Below are 6,818 nucleotides of genomic sequence, written 5' to 3'. Positions count from 1 at the left end.
AGGCTTTGAATTAGCCCCCCTGCCTAAATCCCTCCCTTTTTTCAGCTATAGCTCATTTCACATGCTATCAATGTTTTAGCATTGTCTTCCTATTCTCCACAAGAAAACTCTTATATTCATGTAAACCCACTACAAATAACCTAGGTAGATAAGGGAGTAAGGGTTTAGCATTGGCTGAGGCTCTCATCTGTAGGTTTGCTCCCTAATAAATCTGTGCTACACTATCTCATTTTTCTTCATGGCTTTTGAGTCTGACAAATGATTGATTTGGTTTGATGTAATCCCATTTATCCAAAATTACTTTGGAAGTTTTGACCTGTGACAAGGGGCCCTCGTGTTTCCCCTAACCTTCCCTGTAACATTCTCAAGTTATCCGGACTTACATTGAGGTCTTTGATCCATTTGGGATCAATTCTGGTGCAGGGGAATATATAAGGATCTAACTAAAGTTTTCTGTGTACAGACAATTCTTTCAGCACAATTTTTGGGGGTCTAGTCGTGGGGCCTGAACTCTCGGCCTGGGCTCTGTCCCTCAGCTCTGCAGATCAAGGCTAGTGCTCTACCACTTAAGCCACAGCCCCACTTCTGGCTTTTTTCTTTTTGCTTATGTGGTGCTGAAGAATCCAACCCAGGGCCTCAGGCATGCAAGGCAAGCTCTCTACCACTGAGCTACCTTCCCAGCCCCTCAGCACAATTTTTTGAAAAGGCTGTCTTTCTTCCATCCTGGGTTTCTGACTTACTTATCAAAGATTATGTGCCTATAGGAGTGGCCTCATTTCTGGGCCTTCAATTCTGTTTTATTGATGAAATTCTGTGTTTCCTTTGGAAAGAATGGTATTACCCATTCCTGAGGAAATGGAAAGACTGGAAAACGATATTAAGTGAAATAAGCCAGATCCAATTAAATATATGCTGCAATTTTTTCCTCATTTGAAATAACTACACTATGTGCATAAATCTACAAGTTAATCCAATAGATAGTAAACGACAAATAATTCCTCTTGGACATGATTAACTAACTGCACTCTAAGCATTCACATGGCAAGAAGATGGGAAGCTATTCTTAGGAGAGGATCACAATGGCTCAATATGTATGTGTATGTGACCATATAAAATGTTGATTATTGCAATGAACTCTAATAATCAATCATACATGTGAAGAACATATATCTGCATATAATTTTAAAAGATGTCAAAAGATGTCATAGAAACAACCGACTTCTCTATAAACTCAACAGCAACATTCTAAGTTTAGAAGATAAAATTGAGGAAAGTTTTCAACACAAATTGAAATACACAGTGGAAAAGGTGGGAGAGAAAAGATAAGATGAAAAGTAGAATAGCAAACTATTCAAGAATTCATAAAAAGTTTCTAAACTTTACAAGAGAGCTGGGGTACAGTTCAGTTGTAGAAACAGACTAATATATACAAAGCCATGCGTTAAATCTCCAAGAAGGCCTAATAATAATTTCATAAATAGTAGTAATACAATAGTTACTTGAAATAAATACTTTCATATTAGAGAGGCCTGAATCCTCAAAAACTAAACAAAATATTTTCAATTCTTGTACCCACTGACATAAAACTAAGAATGAAATGGAAATAGTTTCCTTTTCTGTCCTTTCCTTTCCTTTTCTGTTTTCTTCTTTTTCTTTTTTTCCTTTGGCACTACTGGTGCTTGAAGCTGCTAAGACTCTAACCACATTAGATTATTTTTCTGGCCAAGCCTCTCGTGAGTAATGACTTCCACAAACATGAGATAACAGGGAAATTACACTATGTCTAACTTACTTTGGTTTTGTAATTTCTCACAATTTTTTTTGTCAAAAGTGGCCCTGATATTTCTTCTAAATCTCTGCCTTCTAATTAGCAGGGTATATTTCAGCTCAAGCTTGGACCCAGACTATTTTTCAATGTAAACATTCCATATTGAGTTCTGTTTTCTAGTTATCATTAAATTCTATTGAGGTTAGTATGGATTTTTATGAAGTTATAAGAAGAACACAGAAATATCCCTGGAATAATTTTCCTGGTTTCTTTAAATATTTATAGCATGACATCACAAGTAGGACATTAATATTTCACAAATACTTTATGCAGACTTCAGTAGTTTTAATTATTTTGCACACATATTAAGCCCAACATATTTCTATCAACTCTATATGAATATACCATATTTACAGACACGTTTCTTTACCAAAAATGAGTCTGTCTCATGCTTCCTTTTTATAATTAAACCCACTACTTCTCTTTGTCCCATCCCAAACCTGTTTCATCCTGGTAACACATTTTTTTTCTCTGACTTCTAGATCATGCAATGTTTGCCTTGCATGTGTGAAGCCCTGGGTTTGATTCCTCAGTACTACATAAACAAAACAATCTGTAATTGGCACTATGACAAGTCATAGAGTGCTAGCATGAGGAAAAGAAGCTCAAGAACATTGCCAAGACCCTGAGTTCAACCCCCAGGACTAGCCAAAAATAAACATGATGCATTTTATTAAGCCTGGCACTAGAGGCTCACGCCTGTTGTCCTAGATGCTCAGGAGGCTGAGGATTGAGTTTTGAAGCCAGCCCTGGCAGGAAAGTCCATGAGATTCTTATCTCCAATTAAATCTCAGAAAAATCTGAAAGTATTGCTGTGCTTCAAGTGAAAGAGTTCTAGCATTCATCCAAAGGAGCTCAGGGACAGCGCCCAGACCAATATTTCAAACCTCAGGAAAGAAAAAAGAAAAGAAAAAAAACCACACTAAATACTATACATAAACTGCTTTGTCAAACAGCAATTTCTATACAGCTACTTAAAGTTAATTTAAAAATATGATTAGAATAAAATACCAATCACTTTTGGAAGAAGACATAGATAGAATTGAAAGGTTGTTTACAGGAGACAAAGTAAATTTTATATCATACACTTTGAGTTGAAATTTGTTCTTGTCTTCTTACATCATTTATGGATTTGAAAATACTATAGTTATGGTTCAGTTTCCTTGAGAAACTGATTGTATTATTCTGTCTTTTCACAAGAAACCATAGAGGTGATTTTTTGCCTCTTTTTTTAAAAATTGTGAACTTATCTTTCAGAGGGGCTACAATTACATGGGCAATGTAATGAGTTCATTTCTTACCAAGCGTTGTTGCCTCCTCATTTGTTTCCCCTTTCCATCCCTTCCCATCTTCCCCCACCCCACCAAAGTTGTACATTTTGTTTTTCGACATAAAGTCTTGTACATCTCATTGCTGGAATGGGTCCACCTGTATCCCTATTTAAACAATATGTTTTTTGCCTCCCCTCCAGAAATTATACAAACATCAAATACAGTGAAATCAAGGCCTTACCGTAGGGGTAGGACATACAAAGAAACAAAGAAATCACCTTATACATATGTTAGAAAAAATCACAAGAAAAAAATACATTTGAATCCTTATCTTGGAGTTAATTTCTACTAACATCAACTTCTCTGACAGTTTCTGCTTGTCTCAGACATATAATAGTTATTGCAAATAAGGGAAACCATGGGACCTATGTTTCTTTGGGCCTGGTTTACTTCACTTAATATAATTTTTCCAAGTCGTTCCATTTCATAACAAATGGGGCAATGCCATCTTTTCTGATGGAGGCATAGAATTCCATAGTGTATATATACTACATTTTATTGATCCATTTATTTGCTGAGGGGTATCTGGGTTGGTTCCACATCTTAGCTGTAGTAAATAATGCTGCAATAAACATAGTTGAGCTGATAGCTTTGTTTGTGATCATTTGGGTAAATGCCCAAAAGTGGGATTGCTGGGTCATAGGGGAGCTGTAAGTGGAGTCTTTTGAGGAACCTCTATACTACTTCCAAAGTGGTTGGACAAGTTTACACTCCCACCAACAATGCAGTAAGGTTCCCTTTTGTCCACATCTCCTCCAGCATCTGTTTTTATTACAATTCTTGAATATATACATTCTAAATGGAATGAGGTGGTATCTCAATGGTGTTTTGCTTTGCATTACTTTTACGGCTATGGAGGTTTTGCATTTCTTCTTGTGTCTATTGGCCACCCTTCTTTCCTCTTCAGAGAAATTTCTGTTTAAGTCTTTAGCTCACTTATTCATTAGGCAGTTGTTTCTTTGAGCGTTTGTTTTTAGGCATTTTAATTATTTGCGTTTCAGGTATATTTTAGATGTGAGACCCTTGTCCATTGTATGGCTAGTGAAGATCTTCTCCAAATCCTTGGGATTTCTATTGATCTGGCTAGCTATGTCCTGTGCCAGCAGAAACTCTGCGATTTCGTGCAATCCCGTTTGTCCAAGCTTTCTTTGATTTGTTGTGTTTCTGGGTTTCTATTAAGAAAATTTCTGCCTGTGCCAAGGAGACCTACGGTATCTTGTATTCCGTTCTGTACTGTTTTCAGGGTGTCTGCTTTGACTCTGAGTTCTTTGATACATATGGTGTTGATTCTTGTTCAGGATGCTATATAAGGCTCTAGCTTTAGTTTTCTACAAGTGGTCAACCAATTTAGCCAGCACCCTTTACAGAAGAGGCTGTCTTTCTTCCATTATATGTTTTAGCTCCTTTATCGAAGATTAGGTGTGGGTTCATATCTGGGTTTTCAATTCTATTCCATTGGTCCTGAGGTCTGTTCTTGTGCCAGTAGCAGGCTGTTTTGATTACTATGGCTTTGTAGTGGAGTTTGAAATTTGGTATTGATATTCCTCCAGCACTGTGCTTTCTGTTAAGGATTGTTTTTGCTATTTGGGTTTTTTATTGTTCTATATGAATTTTTGGATTGCCTCTTCTATTTCCTTGATGAATAAGGTTGGAATACTGATAAGTATCACATTGAATTTGTAGATAGCTTTGGGAAGTATTGCCATTTTCACGATGTTGATCCTTCCAATCCAGGAGCATAGGAGGTTTTCTGCTTCCAAATTTCTCTTTTGATTTCCTTTTTAAGGTTTTTAAAGTTTTCATCATAGAGGTCCTTCACTTTTTTGGTTAAGTTAATTTGTAGAGAGCTGCGAGAGGCCGCACCTGGAAGATGGCGCCGGCTTCCGCCCTCCGCCTTCCCGATGGCGAGTGCTCTCGTGGTAAACAACTCCTGATATGGCTAAGGCAAAGAATCTGGCTTGCTTCTGTGCACCTGAACCTATTGGCGGTTCCCACGTGGCGTATCAGGGTTGGCTACCCAGCGGGTATTTAAGGCTGTGGGGAATTCTCCCCGGGGTTGGGGTCAGAAGATTACTAAAAGGTCCTGAATAAACTGCGGAGAGAAGAGTCCGGTGTCGCGTCGTCATTACCGGCCGAGGCGGTAGCGACATTAATTCCTAGGTTTTTTATTTGTTGTGGCGCTATTATGAATGGAGTTGCCTTCTTGATTTCACCCATGATATTCGCAATGTTGTCATACAGAAAAGCCACTGATTATTGAGGATTAATTTTATACCCTTCTACTTTGCCAAATTTTCAATCAGCTTCAGTAATTTGGTAGTGGAATCTTTGGGATACTTTAAATAGCAAATCATGTCATCTACAAAGAGGGAGAATTTTACTTCTTCTTTCCCAATTTGGATCCCTTTGATATTTGCATTTTGTCTTATTGCTGTAGCTAGGCATTCTAATGCTAAATTGAACAGAAGTGGAAAGTGGACATCCTTATCTCATTCCTGAGATAAGAGGAAATGGCTTTAGTTTTTCACCATTAATTGTAATGCTTGCTGTAGGTTTGTCATATACAGCCTTTATTGTGTTGAGGAATGTTCCATAAATTCCTAATTTTTCCAGAAACTTCATCATAAAGGGTTGGTTGGATCTTGTCAAATGCTTTTTCTGCATCTATTGAGATAAGCATATGGTTCTAATCCTGGCTGTTTGTTGATGTGACGAGTCATGTTAATTGATTTGCTATATTGAACCAGCTTTCCATCCTTGAAATGAATATTGTTTGATCACAGTTTATGATTTTTTGGATGAAATGTTGAAATCGATTGGCCAAAATTTTGTTGAGAAGTTTTGCATCAATGTTCATCAAAGAAATGGGCCTATAGTTCTTTTTCTTTGATGAGTCCCTGCCTGGTTTTGGGATGAGCGTTATCATGGCGTCATAGAATGAGTTCGGTATGTAACATTCTCTTTCAATTTCATTGAATAATTGGAGGGACTATTGGTGTGGCCTCTGCTTTGAAGGCCTTGTAGAATTCCACTGTAAATCCATCTAGTCCTGGGCTTTTCTTAGTTGGAAGATCTCTTACTGGTGTTTCTATTTCAATGGTTGGTATGAGCCTGTTAAGTTGGTTTAACTCATTGTGGTTGAGTTTCGGCATGTCGATATCTGCCAGGAAAAGGTTCATTTCTGCCACGTTTTCAAACTTATTAACGTAAAGTTTTGAGAAGTATTCCCTTATAATGTTCTGAATCTTGGTTGTTTCTGTGGTGAAGTTTCCATTCTCATTTCTGAGTTTATTTAATTGGCTGTGTACTCTCCTTTTTCTGATAAGATTTGCTATGGGTCTGTCAGTTTTGTTAATTTTTTCAAAGAACCAACTCTTTGTTTTGTTGATTATTTTTATCATTTTCAAAACTAATTCGTTTAATTCTGATGTAATTTTAATTATTTCTTTCTGTCTCCTGGACTGTGATTTATCTTTTTGCTCTTTTTCTAGGATGTTCAGATGTCTCATTAAATTGTTGGTTTCAGATCTCTCCAATTTGTTGGTGTAGGAACTCAGAGCTCTAAACTGCCTCTGAGTACTGTATTTGATGTTTCTCAGAGGAGCTGGTAATTGTGTGTTAATTTTTGTTGAATATCATGAATATTTGAATTTCCTTTC

The sequence above is a fragment of the Dipodomys merriami genome, unplaced genomic scaffold, assembly GCF_024711535.1.
Source record: "Dipodomys merriami isolate MVZ:Mamm:240054 unplaced genomic scaffold, mDipMer1.0.p SCAF_1239, whole genome shotgun sequence".
NCBI lineage: Eukaryota > Metazoa > Chordata > Mammalia > Rodentia > Heteromyidae > Dipodomys > Dipodomys merriami.
The sequence above is the reverse complement of the archived record's forward strand: the minus strand, read 5'-3'. Positions refer to the sequence as shown.